The 19,156-nt window shown below is 42.7% G+C and overlaps 1 protein-coding gene across 3 annotated transcripts in view; it reads left to right on the top strand.

The window, feature by feature from the left end:
• The window catches only part of UBAC2 (UBA domain containing 2), a 145,455-nt gene that overhangs the window by 43,172 nt on the left and 83,127 nt on the right, over window positions 1-19,156 (top strand). The window lies entirely within an intron of this gene.

Here is a 19,156-nt window from a genome sequence, read left to right as displayed (position 1 = left end):
CCGCTCTGGGTTCCTTGGAGGAAGAGCAGGATATAAAATGGAAATAATATTATTAATAATAATAACAATGGATAAGAATGGCAACTTGAAGAAAGAAACAGAGGGTTTAATACTGGCTGCTCAAGAACAAGCACTAAGAACAAATGCAATAAGAGCAAAAGTAGAAAAGTCAACAACAAACAAGCAAGTGCTTCTTTGTAAAGAAGCTTCTTTGTAAAGCGAGCTTCTTTGTAAAGAAGCAGATGAAACCGTGGACCACCTAATCAGCTGCAAACAAAGGCATGACTACAAACAAAGGCATGACAAGGTAGCAGGGATAATACACTGGAACATCTGCAAAAAATACAAGCTACCTGTAGCCAAAAATTGGTGGGACCATAAAATTAAAAAAGCTGTAGAAAATGAAGATGTAAACATATTATGGGACTTCTGACTACAAACAGACAAACATCTGCCACACAATACACCAGATATAACTGTAGTCAAGAAGAAAGAAAAACAAGTCAAAATAATCGACATAGCAATACCAGGGGATAGCAGAATAGAAGAAAAAGAAATGGAAAAAATCACCAAATACAAAGATCTACAAATTGAAATTGAAAGGCTGTGGCAGAAAAAGACCAAAATAATCCCAGTGGTAATTGGTGCCCTGGGTGCAGTTCCAAAAGACCTTGAAGAGCACCTCAACACCATAGGGGCCACAGAAATCACCATCAGCAATCACCATCAGCCAATTACAAAAAGCATCTTTACTGGGAACAGCCTATTTTCTGTGACGATATCTATAACAACAGCAACCACATTGACAATAAAATTCTGCCACCCCAGGTCCTTGGGAAGGACTCGATGTCTGGATAAAACAAACCAGTCAATAACACCTGTCTGACTGTGTAAATAAATAAATAAATAAATAAAATCATCCTCCCTAAATGCCTGCCTGGAAGCAGTAATGGGCTGGATGAGGGAGAATAAACTGAAGCTGAATCCAGATAAGACGGAGGTACTTATTGTGTGGGCTCAGAACTCTAGGGACAATTTTGATCCACCTGTTCTAGATGGGGTCACACTTTCCCAAAAGGAACAGGTTCGCAGTCTGGGAGTACTTCTGGATTCACATCTCTCCCTGGTTTCTCAGGTTAAGGCGGTGGCCAGGGGTGCTTTCTATCAGCTTCGGCTGATACGCCAGCTGTGCCCGTTTCTCGAGATCAATGACCTCAAAACAGTGGTACATCTGTTGGTGACCTCCAGACTTGACTTTTGTAATGCGCTCTACGTGGGGCTGCCTTTGTACGTAGTCCGGAAACTTCAGTTGGTTCAGAACGCGGCATCCAGGTTGGTCTCTGGTTCATCTCGGAGAGACCATGTTACTCCTTTACTGATGGAGTTACACTGGCTGCCAATAGGTTTCCGGACAAAATACAAAGTGCTGGTTATAACTTACAAAGCCCTAAACAGCTTAGGCCCTGGGTATCTAAGAGAGCATCTTCTTCATTATGAGCCCCACCACCCATTGAGGTCATCTGAGGAGGTCCGTCTCCAGTTGCTGCCAACTTGTTTGGTGGCTACACAGAGACGGGCCTTCTCGGTTGCTGCCCCGAGATTGTGGAATGTGCTCCCTGCAGAGATACAATCCTCCCCATCTCTGGCAATTTTCAAAAAATACCTGAAAATCCATCTTTTCACCCAAGCTTTCTCAGCTTCCTAAATTTTGGGGTTTTTAATATCTGGTTTATTTTAAAATTAAAAACCCGATTTCGGTGTTTTTAATCACTGTAATTGTTTAATTTTTTAAAAATGTTTTTAAATTGTTAATTGTTATATTGTTTTTTAAATTTGTTTTAGCTCTTTACTGTTTTAGTGGTTTGTTTTAATTGTAAACCGCCCTGAGCCATTTTGGACGGGCGGTATACTAACTAACTAACTAACTAACTAACTAAATATAACAACTGCTCTTGTCTATGCAGCAATCAGTGCCCCCCCCCAGCCTCCCACTCTGGCGTGGCCTCAGTAGCGTGGCCACACCTGGTCCAGTGTGACCTCAGCAGCCTCCAACTCTGGTGTGACTCCAGCAGTCTTCTGCTCTGGTGGAGCCACAGCAACCCCTCCCTGCAGTGTGGGCCCCTCAGTCTCCTGCTCCCATGTGGGTGCAGCAAGCTCTTGCTCCAGTGTGGCCGTTGCATCCACCACCCATGAGGTCACCTGAGCCAAAGTTTGAGTCACCACATGCTGCACAAGATCCAGTCATGTCCACAGATCTAGCCAAATGCCTAGCTTGCCAAAAATGCTCAACCACTGGATTCTACAAATTCAGTGACCAACCCCAAGAGTACTGAACCTGGAAAGCTACGTTCAAGAATGTAATGGGTGATATGAACCTCGCCCCAAGGGAAGAGATGAAACTGCTTGTTGACTGGTCAGGGACACATTGTTCATTCATATGAAGAGGATAAGAGATGCATGAGTGCAAGACCCAACCATGGCCCTCAGAGAATCTTGGAGGAGACTTGAGCTGACCTGTGGAAGACCCAAGATTATTGAAGACAACCTTGAGGTGTGACTGAACAAGTTTCCTGAAATAGCTCTTGGTGACTATGAAAGATTGATGGAACTAGGAGACTTGCTATTTCAAGTCAAGGAAGCAAAAGCTGGCCTGCAGCTCTCTGGGATGCAGTACCTGGAGACACCCCATGCATTGACACGCATCACAGAGAAACTAACTCACAACATGCAAGAGCAGTGGACCACTCTTGCTGAGAGATACAAAGAGCAGTATCAGTGCACCTGCTCCCAACACAGCTGATACCTTTGCACATAAAATACCCCCAAACAACATACTCTGTGAAATTAGAGCACCTCCACAGAGCAATTGTACAGAAACATTGGTGTCTTCATTCATAATGCCACAATACCCAATGCTGAATGGACAAAAGGACTGCTTCAGATGCTGCTTGTCCACTGGTTACTTCGCTAAGGACTACACAATCAATGTAGAGTGAAAGAAGTGTCAGAATGACTTCCATGTCTCCATGTTGCACCCAAATGATAAAAGAGTGAAATTTCCTGAAACCAGCATACCCACATCAAGACACGGTGGGGGCAGAAACCAACAGGACTGTATCACCTCAAAATGCACAAAAGTATGTGGTGGAACAATTAATCAAAGGTTCTGCACCAAAATCTGCCTTATGAAAGTCTTCCCCAAGCTAGTTTCAGAGAAAGCATTGAAGATGTATGTTGTGCTAGACGAGCAGAGCAATTAATCTTTGGGCAGGACCAGAATTCTTCCATCTTTTTGGACCTAAGGAAAAGAAGTTCCCATGTTGCCCTGTGACATCATCCTCTGAAGCCCATAGCCGAGTATCTACCTGTTCTCACAGCCCTCAAGGTGCATGATATACTCAGTGGCCCCTACAGTGCCCTATATACCTTCGCTGCTGTTTCCTTGGTTGTCTTCACCTTGATCTTGTGTGTTTGCTGGAAATGTCGCTTGTGCCCCTTGTGTCAGAAAGCCAATGCCAGGGCTCCGGCTCCTGCTCCGTTGAAGCCCTTACCTGTTATTTCTGCTCCTTTTGAACATAGTGGGATGGATTTTGTAGACCTATTGGCTCGTATGGCTCAGGGAAACAGATATGTGTTGGTCATATTGGACTATGCAACCCGCTACCCTGGGGCGGTACCCTTGACCACTATGAGAACACCCAGGGTGGTGTGGGCCTTAATGAAGCTGTTTGCACAGGTGGGCCTACCTAAAGAAATATTTTCTGATAACGGGACCCCATTTGTGGCTCGATCTATGAAACAGCTATGTTCGAACTTGGGGATTCAGCAGAGGCTAGCATCCATCTACCATTCACAGACTGATGGGCTAGTTGAGTGTTTCAACCAAACACTCAGACAGTGCTCAGGAAGGTTGCTGAGGATCACCTGAAACAGTGGGATGCCTATCTGGATCCAATCTTGTCTGCAATGCAGGAGACCCCCCAGGCGTCAATGGGATATGTCCCTTTTGAACTTCTTTATGGGCGGAGGCCCCGGGGACCGATGGAACTCATAGAGCTGGGTCACCACAGACGGACCCACACCGCTACTCCTTAAAGAGTATATGGAGGAGCTCCAAGCACACCTTGCGCAGATCCAGCAGACCGCCCTGATTAACGCAGAGCGAGCCCAACAAAAACAAACGGAATATTATGACTGGAAGGCTAAGGCCTGAGAGTTCCCGAAAGACAGTAAAGTGTTGGTGAAAGCAACCATGTTCCCAGGAAGCCCTGGGGGTCCTTGGAGGGGGCCATATGTCATGGTGGAGAGTTTGGCCCTGGACATATGATGTGCAATGCAGATCAGGGGCTTGAACTCTTTAGAGGCTGCATGTTATCTTGTTGAAGGCTTGGGTCGAGAGGCCCCCAGACTGTTTCCATATGCTAGTATCTGCCCTGGGAGAGGATCAACCTCTAAGAGAAGGGGAATTGCCCTGGAACCATCTTGAGGAAACCATGGCACATGTCATGCCCTCGATCTCAGATAGCGAGGAGGAAGAGGAAGCTTACAGCCTTTCAGCTGATGCAGGGGTGCCTGAGGGGCAGAGCCCGGCTGTCACTTCCCAAGAGACGGCTGAGGAAGGTCCGACTGATGTTTCAGAGCAGGCACAGCAGTCTGAGCCAGCAGAGACAGCGACGGACAGACTAGAAGATGAGCTGTGCAGGCAACCGCCACTGACTCCACAGCAAAGGCGTGTCACAAGCCGAAGAGCACAGCTGGAAACTGTCAGGAGGAGTAAATGCCTCTTGCAGAGGGCTGATAAGCCTTGAATCCCTGCCAGCTGAGAGTTATCAGCTTGGACCATAAAGCACGTCAACAGCTTTCTGTTAGCCGCTGGAAGACAACATTTGTCAACCCTCGTGTTGACAGCTTTCAGCCCAAGCCTGATATAAAGAACTATTCCAAGCTGTGTTCCATTTCTGCAGCCCAGTTTGTATTGTGGACTATCTTTCTGGACTTCCCTTCTGGGTGGCCAGATTGCTGACAGTACAACCTCCACAGGGCTGTACTTTGACAGAGACCCAGAAGGCTATTTTACAAGTCCTCTTTAGGAAATTTCCTGACCTCTTCTCTAGCCGACCATGGCGAGTCCAGAGTGTCTATCATGCGATAGAAACAATGCCAGGTAAGGTAGTGCAGACGGCCTGGAGGCCAATTCCCCGAAAAAGGTGGGAGGCCGTGGAGAAGGAAGTGGAGGAAATGTTAGCGTTGGGAGTGATTGAACCATCCAAAAGTGCCTGGAGGAATCCAGTTGTATTGGTCCCTAAGCCCGATGGCTCCATATGGCTTTCTCTTGATTTTCGAGAAGTAAATCAAATCCCCAAGTTTGATGTATATCCCATGCTAAGAGCTGATGTACTTATAGAACAGCTGGGAGAAGCCCGGTATTTATTTTCCCTGGATTTAACTAAGGGATACTGGCAGGTTCCATTACAACCTCAGGACCACGAAAAAACAGCCTTTGCAGCACCCCAAGGTTTATTCTACTTCATCACGATGCCATTTGGCCTTCATGGAGCTGCAATCACCTTTCAACATCTGATAGACAGGGTCCTGTGTCAATGTTGGGAGTACTCTTTAGCTTCTCTAGATGACATTATAATATTCAGTCCTACTTGGGAATCCCATCTGATGCACTTACATGCTGTTTTGGAAGCTTTGGACAGGGCAGGCCTGAAGATTAACACCCCCAAAAGTCTTTTGGGATCTAAGGAATTGAAATACTTGGGGCATATAATAGGAGGTGGACAAGTAAAATCCTTGCCAGATAAAGTTGAAGTCGTGAAGACCTTCCCCCAACCAATTTCCAAATGGCAGCTGAGAACGTTTTTGGGCCTTGTGGGATACTATGGGCAGTTCATCCCTCATTATGCTTCCAGGGCCACCCCTTTGACAGAGCTGCTGAGAAAACAAAAACCAGAACAGTTACAATGGGACACTGTTAGTTTGGAGGCCTTTGAGAGTTTGAAAAAGGCCCTGTTGTCTGAACCAGTCTTATGAAGCCCAGATTTTTCATTGCCATTCCTGCTCTAAACCAATGCCTCAGGGACAGGGATTCGGGCAGTATTAGCTCAGAGAGACCATGCATGGCCAGTAACATCCTGTAGTCTACATCAGTCATAAATTACGGCCTGCAGAACACCACTATTTGACAGTGGAAAAGGAAGCCCTAGCCACGAAGTGGGCTGTTGCGGCCCTGCAGTACTACTTAACAGATAATCTGTTTTTCCTTGTAACTGAGCATGCTTCATTGCAGTGGATGCATAAGATCAAGGAACAGAATGCCAGCATCTTGTGTTGGTATCTTTCTTTGCTGCCATTTAGGTTTGAAGTGTTTCATCAGAAAGGGCGGGAAGATGCCAACACGGATTACTTCTCAGGACTATTTGAACATGAAGATGAAGTACCTCTAACCACTTCGGCGGTGGTGGTGTCTGTTGGGATTCCATGTTACCTGGTTGCTTGGGTGGCCCTATGGAGGCTAGAGAAGGGCGTGACATCCCTGCTCTGAGGCTTTTGTTCCCTTTAGGGGGCAGTGGGGATGAGAAGGGCCCAGGTGAGTTGGATCCCAGTGGGGTTGAGAGGGCAAGGCAAGGAGAGCTGCAGGAAGCAGCTTCAGGGAGACATCTAGGTTGAGTGTGGCAGGAAGCAAGGTCAGGAAGGGGGCGGGGCTGGAAGTAGGTTTTGAGCCCTGTCAGCTCTGCACTGGGTTATTTAAAGATAAGGCAGCTGATGAGGAGGAGCTGCTTCTGAGTATGGGAGCCAGGAGTTCTCCAGGAGAGGGAATTGGCTGAATGCAGCAAGCCAAGAGGAGGACTCAGTTGACAAGCTAACCTCTTCCCTTGGCTGTTCCTGAGGCTGACCTTTTTGGGGTTCCTCCAGTCATTCTGGAGTTCAAGAAGGACTAGGAGACCACCTCATTCCCTGGGAGTCTGACACATGTCATATGGAAGGAGAGAGAGCCTGTTTTACAATAGGTTCGAATTGGTTGTTCAAAATATCATAGAGACATTTCTTGTATTTTATCTTGAATAGATTTTGCTTAGAATTTTGATGGATGACATTTAAACTTTGCCTTTGCCGTCCAAAGAGTCGACTTACTGATGCAACAGCATTGCCCTCTGCTGTTTGATATTAATATAGCCATAGAACAAACATATGTTCTATGTTCCCTTAAAACGTATTTGTTTGGCCTGGCTTTCCAGGGTTTTAAAATTTGTTTTAATATTCTAACCCGATTTTGGGGCTTTTAATCACTGTAATTGTTTAATTGCTGTTTTAAAATGTTTTTAAATTGTTAATTGTTGTTGTTTTTAATTTGTTTTTAGCTCTTTATTGTTTTAGTGGTTTAATTGTAAACCACCCTGAGCCATTTTGGAAGGGTGGCAAATCAAATCAAATCAAATAAATAACATCCTTTGCTGGTGTTGCATTGTCCTCTGACATAGCGAAGGCTTTACTTTTTACCAGGCCTGCACAATTTGTGACTCACTAACTCAAATGTAGCTCACTAGAAGTTTGATAAACCTCCAGTCTTTGCTACCCTCTTGGATCTGTAAAAATGATGATGGTTCATCATTTAAATGGGATCATAGAGGTGTTTTGGGGAAAGGTTAGAAATTGGTTTAAAATCGCCTGCTTGCCCATTCCTTTTGTGGGTTGGGTGGTATTTAACACCCGTCATGCCCTGCCACCCAACCCACCTTGGTGTCCCTAGGAGCTAACTATGGGGAATAATGGGGTGTTTGGAGTTGCCCCATTGTTCCCTGTGGCCGAAACAATATTACGAGTTTTGTTCTGTCACAACAGTCAGGTTGATTGTTGTTTCGACAAAACATATTGGCCATTTGCGTTTCGTTTGGAGTTCAAAATAAAATGCAAAATCTGTTTCGTGCACATCCCTATTAACAACCTCCTTGTTTTTGCAGCACTGGGCAGATAGAAGTAAGAGATTTATTAAACCTCTGATGGGCTGGCATCCATAGCTGTTGGGTAGTATTCAGCTTGGCAAGTCACAAGTTGTGCAACCCTGACATAGCTGCTGATATTACTGATACCTTTAACTGTTTTTACCCTTGGCTATAGAGCAGCATTTAGTTTCCTTCTTTTAAAAACAGCTTTATTTCAAGGTGCATGAAATGGATGATGCAATGTAATGAGACATTAAATGAATCCAAATACTAAATACTAGTATTTTAATATCCTAGTAATAAAACTGGATGATTGAAAATTAGGACACACTATTTTGTATAACTTGTACAATTGTTTTAGTTTTATAGTGGCCTTTGTTAAATACTATGCATGGTTACATTACAACATGATTTTTTTTCTAAGATTGCCACTGATGAAGACTTTATAGTCAAAAAATATTTGCAAGATTAATTAGAAATTGGGAAAATCAAGATTTGACAATTTATCTCTAAACCACAATGCTTCATTGCAACTACTTTGGAGTATCTGTCAACACTTCTCCCTTTTTTTTTTTTTGGTGAGGACATGATATTTCAGACATGAACTATTGGATTCTATCTTTTCAGCTGGATACATGGACACTATTTTAATGAAATTGTATTGATCACTTTTCATCTATTTTATTAGAGTATAAAATAGATTTGGATTTATTATATACAATCTAGTCTGGATAACTTTCAACCATCCAGTTTTATTACTATGATATTAAAATACTAGTATATAGCATTTGAATTCTTTTTTGATGTCTTGTTGTCAAATCCAAACAGGGTTTTATTTTCTGCTGATGCAATGTAATTACTTGCTTAGGAAAAATATATTTATTTTAAAAATGCCTTTCAGTTTACATATTAAAATCACGCATTCTGTTTATGTATTAGGTACAGTTAAACATGTTTTAAGATCATCCCTGCCCCAAATGGGGAGCTTGGTGTCCTAGGGGCTGTGACTAGACATGTCTGGGTCTTGCAGAAAGAGGCCACAGGCCAAGGATATATGCAGTGTCACTTAGTGGCAAAAGCCAGTTTCATATGCAGGTTCATCAACTATGGTGCATCCCTTCACAGGCACTTACCACCAGAGACCACATGAGCTCTATAAAGAGGGTCACCACCCCACATTGCAGACATAATGCCTCTGCAAGAGGCCAAGCCTTCAGGCTGCCTCCTCTGAACTTACTCCTGAGGTTAGCTGGCACTGGGAAATCCCCAGGCCAGGGGCCCATACAAATATGCTGGGTGACCCTACCCTCTGAGACCCTGCCCCTTTCCTTTCTGCCCTATGTGTGCTGTGGCTGAGTCCACTGGCAAGGGCCCTTGCAGGGTCCCAGAGCCAGCTCACTTCCTGGTCAGGGGCTGGAACAGGTGCTCAGATCCCCAGTTAGTTCCCTCTGTGGAGGCAGAAGACTCACAGGCTCTGTATCTAGATCTATCGACTTTGGAAGGTGGGTCATCCTAATGGGTCTGCCACCCCTGCACAGGGAAATAATCATTGCAAATCTATATTTCATCAGCAAGTAACCTGCCCATGACGTTTTTCACACAGCAGGCTTTACTGCGAGTTTACTGCAAGTTCGAAGTTGCCCAAAAAAACTTGTGCAAAAAGTGGATTCTTTTTACCCTAGATATAAATCGGGCTACACTCGAATGCTCAAGGAATAACCCAAAATAACCTACCATATTCACTGAGCCAATGACTCATTGGGAAATCCCCGTGGTTGCCATGAAGATCTGAGTTACGTCATGTGAAGGAGATTTGGGAGACAGCTCGTGCCTGCCCACAGGTAGTATAACCGGTGGGCAGACGTATAGGAGAGGGAATCTCCCAGTGTCCAACACACACACACACCCAGTACAGTATTTTTTAAAATAAGAAGCTTTTGATTAATATAGAATGAATAGGTTTGCTAGAGGAAAGAGCACAGGCATAGAAAGAAAATTAAAATGTTTTTGCTAATTCCTAACATTTGTCTAATTCCTAACACAGTCTAAAAGATGTACTTATAAACAGAATCCAATCCAAGCCTCTGGTCTAGCTCCAGATGGTAAAAGGCAACAAATTCAGGGATGCTTTTTCAAGCCTGCTGGCTGAGGTGGGGGAAAAGTGGGGAGGACCCTTTCCTCACCTAGTTAAGCCATGTGGGGACAGCTGTCACTTGCTTATCCAATGGGAAGCCAAGGTTTCGTTATAGGGGCTGGGAGTCTTAGTGGCTGTTGTACCTGGCGAGATGAAGGGATTTCAGGGTACCACTTAGACATCGAGCCAAGATACTGGAGATCTGGTTAAGGGTTTCGTTTCTCAATGTGAGACCATTTTAATTGATCAGGAAGTGTTGGATCCTGATGGGATTGGGTATGTATGTGTTGAATGTGATCTGGCAACCTTGAGAGCTCGTGGAGATTCAAAGCTAGAGAGGTGCAGAGGATATATGCATTTAGAGTTTCCCATGATGCTCTCATTTCAGACCCCAGCTGACATAGTGCCAAGTTTCTGGAGCCTTGGACCCAGATCCTGCTCATGACGTTTTATGCCCACCACTCCATCCTCCGAGCTTACTGGAATGGTAAGAGGGAGGGAGACATTACAGCAGTAGTGGGTAGGTGGGTTCCTGTCACTTGGTGAATGGGAACAGTGGGATGTGGCACCCTTGGATGTGGGAGAAGGAAAGGATCTGCTGCTACCTTCTCCTTTATTCATCAAGGAAGGAGGGTGGGAGTGGGGAAAGCCACCGCAGGGTCTCTAAGCCTTGGCTCCTTCTCCGCTCACCCCTCCACCACTCCCCGCCCAGTGATTGAGCCTTCCTCCTAGAGTCTCTGCATCCAGAGCTTGTTGCATCTTCCCCAAAGTAACTATCTATTTGTAGATGGGGAAGTCGTTGGGAGAAGGCAGTGGTGTGAGAGACCTGTACTGCTGCTACCTCCTCCAGGAATGCTCCCCATGTGGGACCTGAGTTTTTGGGATTGACCATGGACTTGGTCAGGGCCGGACTTGGCTGGCCACTGACCCCAGCCCTGCACCCCAGATAAGGCAGTCTCACCCTTATCACATCAATGCATTGTTATAACTCAGACATGGTAGGGCTTCAAGACAGTAGATTTTGTCATTTTGTTGTAACATAGTTTGAATTCTTCCTCTCCAACAGCTTGTCTTTATCTTTTCCTCTGTGTGTTGTAAATAATGGTACAAATAAACATGCAAATAAACACTTCCTATAGTACCTTGGTTCCTATAGTACCAATGGCCTGGAGGGTCTACCATGCATGTGATTTTTGTCCTGTTCTGAAAAGAAAAAGTTATAAATATGTAGTGATTTACCATTATAGCCTATGGATGTGCGTGCGTTGTTAACCACTGTTTCATATTCAGAACAGCAGACTGAGCATTAGTTTGACTCTGCCTTATTTTTGTCTCAAAAATTCAAAACTCTACTTTGAGGTTAGTGAAAATCTCAAAAGTAACCCTTCCAGGGCGCTTTCCAGACAGTCTTGTTGCTCAGCAGCAGCAAAATGCCTCCCTTTCGGGCAAGTTGCATTCAAAACGTAAACAGCAGGGGGAGCAGTCTTGCAGCAACTAATAACCTGAAAAAACAGCAACTTTTTCACGCAGATATACAGTGTCCTAGCTCTATTCCGCAGCAATTAAATTTGAAACAAGGCATTGGAAATGTGAATAGTACCCTGCTGTCCATGTAGGGACTGCGGTGTCATGATGCAGCATGTATGGAAACACACTTCTGAGATATGCCCTGACCTCGTTGTAGGTTCTAGTCTGGAAAGCGCCCAGGTTCCATTTGCCATGTGGTGATTGGGAAGATTTAGATAGCCATAATCAAGTTTCAAAAGTGTAAAATGTGCCTAGAAAGAAACTCTCAAACCAATCTGTCTGAAAACCATAGGGTATAATGGACTCACCATGCATGCATTTTCATCCCCTTTTCGCAATCAACAAATAGTTATAAATGTTTTAGTGATTTCCCATTATAGCCTGTGGCTGAAGTATCCGGAAAAGAGGTGAGGGAAGCCTAGTGTAGCAACAGCAGCCTTCGTGCCTTCCTACTCAGGCTCTATACCAAATGATTCACCTTTTGTGTTCCCCTATTAAAATATATATTTTTAAAAGCAGTATTTGTGGTATGTTGCACCTCTACCAACTCAGTAATCAAAAGAGTGCAAGAATTAGAAGACAGTGAAATCATGATTCCCCATGGCAAAAAATTAATCCTTTGCCTCTTAGAGAAACTTGGACTTCCTTTTCTTTTAGACATTGGATTGTCTGGAGAACAATGCTTTTCAAAATTAAGAGTGCATATCTAATGTGGCAACTGCGTCAAGTTACAATGCAATAGTACTGGTTGTGTACCTTAGAGAACCTCAGGACCACTTCCACAAAGAAAGTGTGCAATTCAGCTAGAACTGGCACAGGGTCAAGAGAAGAAGTAGAATGTTTTGCAAGCAAATTGAGTGTTAAGGCTGCTGCAGCAGGCTCACTTCCTTTTCTTGTTTAGTACTGATGCATATCACCTTGCGAAAGATAGTGACAATGATAATTTTGGGCTGTTCGGAGAAAGCATTTCAAAATAAAAACCACAGGTTGTGCTATAGTTGGTAACTCTTATAGAGCACATGCAGATGTGTGTTGCCTTTGATTTAACAGTTCAAAACAAATGTCTGTTTAGAGGAAGACACAGAATTTTCATCACCACAATCGAAACACTGATTTGTTTACATCTGAGTGGGAAATTAATATATGGCATGCCAATATTTTTACAAAGATGTGACACTTTTTATATTTTGGTACAATTCAGGGTGGGGGTATATTCCACAGTGCTCCTTTAGTGCAAGAATTTGCATGTAAACGGTGGAATTTTTGATTATTATTTTTTTAACAGATGAAACTCACTCACCCCTTAAATAACATGCCACAAAGGGCTTTTGAAATTTCCCATAGTTTCCAGAGCAGCTTTGTAAGGCAGCTAGTTGTCTGTAACTCCCAACACCTCAATTATATACATTCCTTTTAGCATTAGCTGCATAAACATCAGTGTATCATAGCTAAAGCTACATCTTGTTACAGGCAGAAGTCCAGATGTCTGGGTGAAGTCCTGCCACTATGTTCACACATTGTAGGGTTACACTATTATTTTTTTAAAATGACTGAAAGGTCCGATAGCATGCAGCACAGGAAGTCTGGGTGGAGTTCTGTCACTGCCAGTGCTTGCATAACATTCTTTCACAGGGGCAGGGACCAGGGGCGTAACTAGGTTGGAATGGGCCCTGAGACAAGATTCTTAATTGGGTCCCCCCGCCGAGAATTTTTTTAAAAAATGACTTCAAAAGGAAGATCGGGTAGGCGCTGGGTGGGGGAGAGCCTCTGAGGGGGCCCCCCCGAGGGTGGACTCGCGGAGACAAACAACAAGGAAATAGCGGGCGGCGTCAGAACAAGGAGGAGAAATTTTTTTTTAAATGACTTCAAAAGGAAGATCGGGTGGGGGAGAGCCTCTGAGGGGCCCCCCCAAGGCAGGGCCCCCGAGACAACGGCCTCCCCCTGCCTAATTGTAGTTACGCCCCTGGCAGGGACCAACCCTCCAGTGGAGTGATGCCATCAGCTGTTCTAGTGCTGGTTTGGGGACCGGGAATGGTATTGGCAGTTATGAAAACCATGGCTGTATGAGGGGTGATTCCTGTCCCTGGCCTTTAGGTTAGAATGCCATTGGAATTCTACTCATTTTTTTCTGTTGCCTGTTATCAGACCTTGAATTCTAAAGGATAGTCTTGGAATAATCTCCAGTGAAGAAATGATTCCAGGGATAACATCTTCAGTAAGATTATTCACAGAAGCCCTTCTTAGAGCAGCTGGTAACTGGAGATTGGACCTTTGCCGCTGCAGCATCCTGCCTCTCCTGAGAGAGAATCTCCTGGTACAAATCATTACAGTCTTTCTGCTGCCCAGGGAAGACATTTTTGTTTGCCTAGGCTTTTTAGTATTACATTTTAGAACCATTTTAATTTGGTGCTTTATTTATTTCTGTTTCTGAGATTGAGCTGGTGGTGCTGTTTTTAATGTTTTTGTGTTTTCAATTACAAGTCTCTCTGGATGTCTTTCAACTAAAGTGCAGTAATAGTAATAATACCATAGTAATAGTAATAAAATAAACAAATATGATTTAGTCAGTTATTCAATCTGCATAAGTGAAAAAATAATTCTAAAGGAAAACAAATATATTTTATTAGATGTAGCAGGCATCATTTTGGAAGAGGGAGTCCACCCCCAAACACACAGGATATGGCAATTGCCATATCTATCTATCTATCTATCTATCTAAACATTTTTATACCACCCAAAACTTACGTCTCTGGGCGGTTTACAACATAATAAAAACAAAGTAAAACATTCGTTAAGACAAAAATGGGGGAGGGGGCACACACACATTACAACAATTTAAAATTTTTAAAATAATATTTTAAAACCATTAAAACCACATTAATTAAAAGCCTGGGTGAAGAAATGTGTTTTTAAAGACTTTTTTAAAGCTGTCAGAGATGGGGAGGCTCTTATTTCACTAGGGAGCGCATTCCAAAGCCTTGGGGCAGCAGCGGAGAAGGCCCGTCCCTGAGTGGCCACCAGACGAGCCGGTGGCAGCTGCCGGTGGCATATGCGGTGACATATGTAGTTTTAAAATAATTAATCCACTAAGATTTATTTAATTGGATTATAGCCCTAGTAATTCCCTGATTGAGCAGGTAAGAGCGAACTCCCAAAGCAGCAGCCTTGCTATCCTCAATTTTTTTCCATTCTAGAGGGGGTGATTTCATCCTGGCTGCCATTAAAGTGTTCAAGGCCAAGGCCCTAACACAACTGCTATATGGTGCTCAGCTCTGTACATATCACAGTTTTACTTAGTTGGAAGTGATACAATCTAAATTTCCATGGGCTCTGTTCTCAGTTGCAAGATGTGTACTTAATGCTGTATTGCAACTAGAAATAGGCCTGATTTATGTAGAGGCAAAGACTTGGTTCCTTCTTTTTAATTTCTGGTTAAAAGTTAAAGAAAATTCCAGCTTACCTGACTCCATTCACGTTGATTGACAGTTTTCAATCCACTTGGAGCAGGCTTTTGCAGGATAAACTTGGTACATAAGGGTTTTCTCCTATTTTCTTAATCTCTTTGGGATATGACAATGCTAAACAAATTCTTAAGCAACATACCCAAGATAATGAACGACAGAAGGATTTTAGCTTGGCCACTAGTAGTAACAGCCATGGTGGATTATTGAACTATCTTAAACCAACCAGTTATCTCACTAGTGGCTAGTCTGACAACCTTGAATCAGCGGTGATAATTTTCGATGGAGCACTTTAATGCTCTCCCATCTGTGGTTCTTGAGGGCAGATATAGGAAAACAAAAGATATTGTCCGAAAATGCCCATGAGGCATAGAGGAAATTGAAACTGTGACTCATGTGCTTTTATATTGTCCATTCTATTGGGATATTCACATCACTTTTATTGCCTCTCTTTTACTGAATATGTGGAGCTGGTCAGTTGAGTTTTATACCTCCTTTCTTCTTGAAGATTGGAATCTATCAACATTTGGTGTAGCTAAATTCTCTGTGCTGCAGCCTGCAAGGTCAGGCAAGAGTTTATTCAAGATATTAATTATAACTAGAATTTTGAGTGCAGCATTTCGACTTAGATTAAGTATTTTGATGAAGCCTCAGCTCCTGCCTGTAGGCTTCCCAGTAGCATCTGGTGGGCCACTGTGTGAAACAGGGTGCTGGACTAGATGGGCCTTGAGCCTGATCTGGCAGGGCTGTTCTTAAGTTCTTATGATTATTAGTATGTTGTGTGTATCTGTCTGTCTGTCTGTCTATCTATCTATCTATCTGTCATTTTAAGGTGTTGAGTAGTATATATATTCTGTCTTGTTAAAATGTTAATTTTGCTGTTGATGGCTATCTGCTTGTTGGTTCTGGTCAATGCTTGTAATAAAGTAATTTATCTAGCACTAGTAATTGTTATTGTCAGTTATGAGCTTGTCTGTAGGATTTGGTTCACGGATCACATTGTTACTGCTGGTATTTCTGAAACAAGTTACCCCTCTGCTTTTTCAGACCGTATTAATAAAGTGAGGAACATCATCTTGCCTCCTGCAAGTCACCAGACTTCCTTCCTTCCTTTCTACCCACAGTGAAGCCACAGGGGGAGATCATGAGACATTGCTTTGATATGTCTGGACTTTGCAGAAAAGCCATGTCTTTTTGCAATGTGGAGATCACGCCATCTAAATATTCAAATGCTTTGTGTAAGTTAGCAAAGTTAAGTGAATGGCTGGAAGACACTGAAGCCTAAGCCACTGCATTGCATATACGACTATTTATAGGCATTTGGGGGTCACTGCTGGTCTGGACCATAGCAGAAATATCTGGAAGACAGGGAACCAAAGCAGGGATGGGGAGGTGGAAGTTCAATTTCATGTATTTATTTGAATTAATGGACTAATTCTTCCCTTCCAGTTTTAATTTGTTTGTTTTACACACTGCTTAGTGTACATAATGTAAAAGTGCAGAATTGTGTGTATAATATAAATAAGAAATATCAAGGTAATGCTATAAGAAGTAATTGGAGCATTCAGGGAAAGTACCATATAAATGTTGCATACTAATGTTCTGCACAAACTATCGAAGGAAATTCCCTGAAACTTCTTCATGGGAGAAACCTCTTTGAAATTCTTTGAATTTCAGTTTTTCCTTGGGAAAGATTCTGAAATAGTCTTCAAAGGTCAAGTTCTTTTTGGGAGAAACCCTAAAATACTTTTCAGATTACTTTGAATTCCATCCCTGTACATCAGTGCTATTGTTGAGTTCTCGTGCTCTTGACCTATACACCTTCCCTGCCTACTAACTATGCTGGCTTCTGCTTGCATCAAAGAGCCTCTCTTCCATCCACAATAGATAGTCGAGATCTCTTGCTCTAGAAACGGAAGCCCTGTTCAGACAGTCATTAAAAAAGGATGCTATACTGGAGTACTGTGTTCCTAGAGCACACTAGCAAGCCCCGCCCTAGCACTGACAAGCCAAGAAGTATCATCCTTTCAGTGCTTACAGTGTTTGAAGAGGCAAATGCTGTAAACATGTTCGCAGTTGCTTCTTTGATGGGAAGGCTTGGGACCTTCTGATCACCAGCCTTCTGATCACAGAAGCAGCCACCATTATTAATCTTACACTTTACTATATTTCCTTCTAGAGCCAAAATAAACATTTTTGTTTGCACAACTTATCCTTTATGTCTTTCCTTCATATACTTTGCCCATGCTTTCAAACGGTTTTTATTATGTTGCATGTTTGGCAAATGCTCTTTATACCATTATACCTGTCTCCCCTATGTAAAATTCTTCACATTCCAGACAGATGATCTTATAGACTGTTCCTTAGGCTTAGACAACTACCCTCTTCATGCTCACAAATCAAACAATTCCCCCCACCTCACATTTACTGTCGTAAAGCCTGAACCTTGCCATATGCTGCTTCAGGTTCATGGGCACTCTAAAGTCCACATTAACCTTCAGATCATGTTTCCTCAAGATCTTTTGTGTTTGCCAGGTAAAGCTGTCAGTCACATAAGGAACTTTAAGTATAGGTAAACCTTCCTCAAATTTGTACCCATTGATCCATGGGGAATTTTCATCTGAATTAATGCTATTGATAGTTTCATTTATATGTTATAAAATTACAATTAAATCACAGCATTGGTAGAAATGTTCTACCAATTTCATCAGACTAGGATTTAAATGTGTTCTACAATCCATCTGTATGACTAACTAATAAAAGGTGCGGTCCAGTCCAAGTTGAACATGTTTCTTTTCTGGTTACACTGAAAGAGCAAGGGGAGGTCTTTTCATGAGGAGAATTCAGGTAGCCGATTACTGAGGCACCAGCAGGGCAGAAAGATGCTCCCTTCCATCGCCATTGGAGCAAATATTTGGGACTGATCTGACCTTTGCAAGCTTTGGAAGAAATACATTTCCTAACGTTCCTTGTAAAGCTTGCAAGAAGCACAAGAAGTTTTGGGGAGGCTGCTGGCAACCTTGCCTCTTCCTCACCCATGCACTATTTTCAAAGCTTGCAAGAGTCAGTTTTGCAAGTGAGCTTGCTCACACAAAGCGTGTGGAGCAAGGCAGCATTTGGCAGTATCTTGGGTCACCCCAGAAAGAGTTAAGTATATGTTTAATTCTTTCAAGTTGAAATCAGTGGTATTTAATATTGCTTTACTTTGAGAGGCTAACTTTTTTTTAATTGAATGACTTTATGTCATTGTTTATGACCACAGTCAAACACAAAATTTAAGTTGGTGGTGGTTGTCATTGTACTTATGCAAAATACTGTTTTTACTTGAATAGAAGAGGACTCAGAATTTTAGACAACCCTATTTTTAAATATACATTAAATGCAGCTTATACATGTATTTACCTGAAAGAAAGAGGGCTCTGAATTTATGAAAACCTCCTGATCTCCAAGATCAAAGAACCTGGGGAAAACCTAGTGTTGGATTCAGGAAAATACAGTATTTGATGTTGTGTGATTGAGACAATTCTGTGATTCTTTATTATGTCAGTCTCTAGTTATCAGTTTGACATGAAGTTTGCTACCACAATTTTTAAAACAGAGCCATGTAATCACTAGGTAACTTTGATTACTTACCCCTTTTCTCTTCCTAGCTTTTCTTGTTCTTAGTCCGAAACCAAGAAGTTCTGAATAGATTGAGTGGATCCTATTCTCCACTTGTTTCAACATGGTAAATCTGACCATGGTTCATGGAGCTATGAATAAGCTGAGTGGTCAGATCTTGTTTCAAGATGGCAGATCAAAATAAAAATACCCATTTCATAATTCTTCAGAAGCCCTACCCATGGACTGTCAATTTGGTCTGTATTGGACTGCAAACACAGGAGTCGTAAATAAATGGTGGTTATAATTTGTGTAGTTGCCATATCGTTTCAAGATGGTGGATCAAATATCCCTGTTAGGAATCTCTAGGATCTCCTCCTATGTACTATAACTTTTGTTTGTATCGGCTAAAAAAAGTAAAAGTTATGGAGAGGGACATGTAGACATGGAAACACATGGACATGATCTCGTAACCCTTTTTTTTT

The sequence above is a fragment of the Hemicordylus capensis genome, chromosome 3 (genome assembly GCF_027244095.1).
Source record: "Hemicordylus capensis ecotype Gifberg chromosome 3, rHemCap1.1.pri, whole genome shotgun sequence".
In the NCBI taxonomy this organism is placed as follows: domain Eukaryota; kingdom Metazoa; phylum Chordata; class Lepidosauria; order Squamata; family Cordylidae; genus Hemicordylus; species Hemicordylus capensis.
Note: the sequence above shows the minus strand (reverse complement) of the source record. Positions and strands in the feature narration are given on the sequence as shown.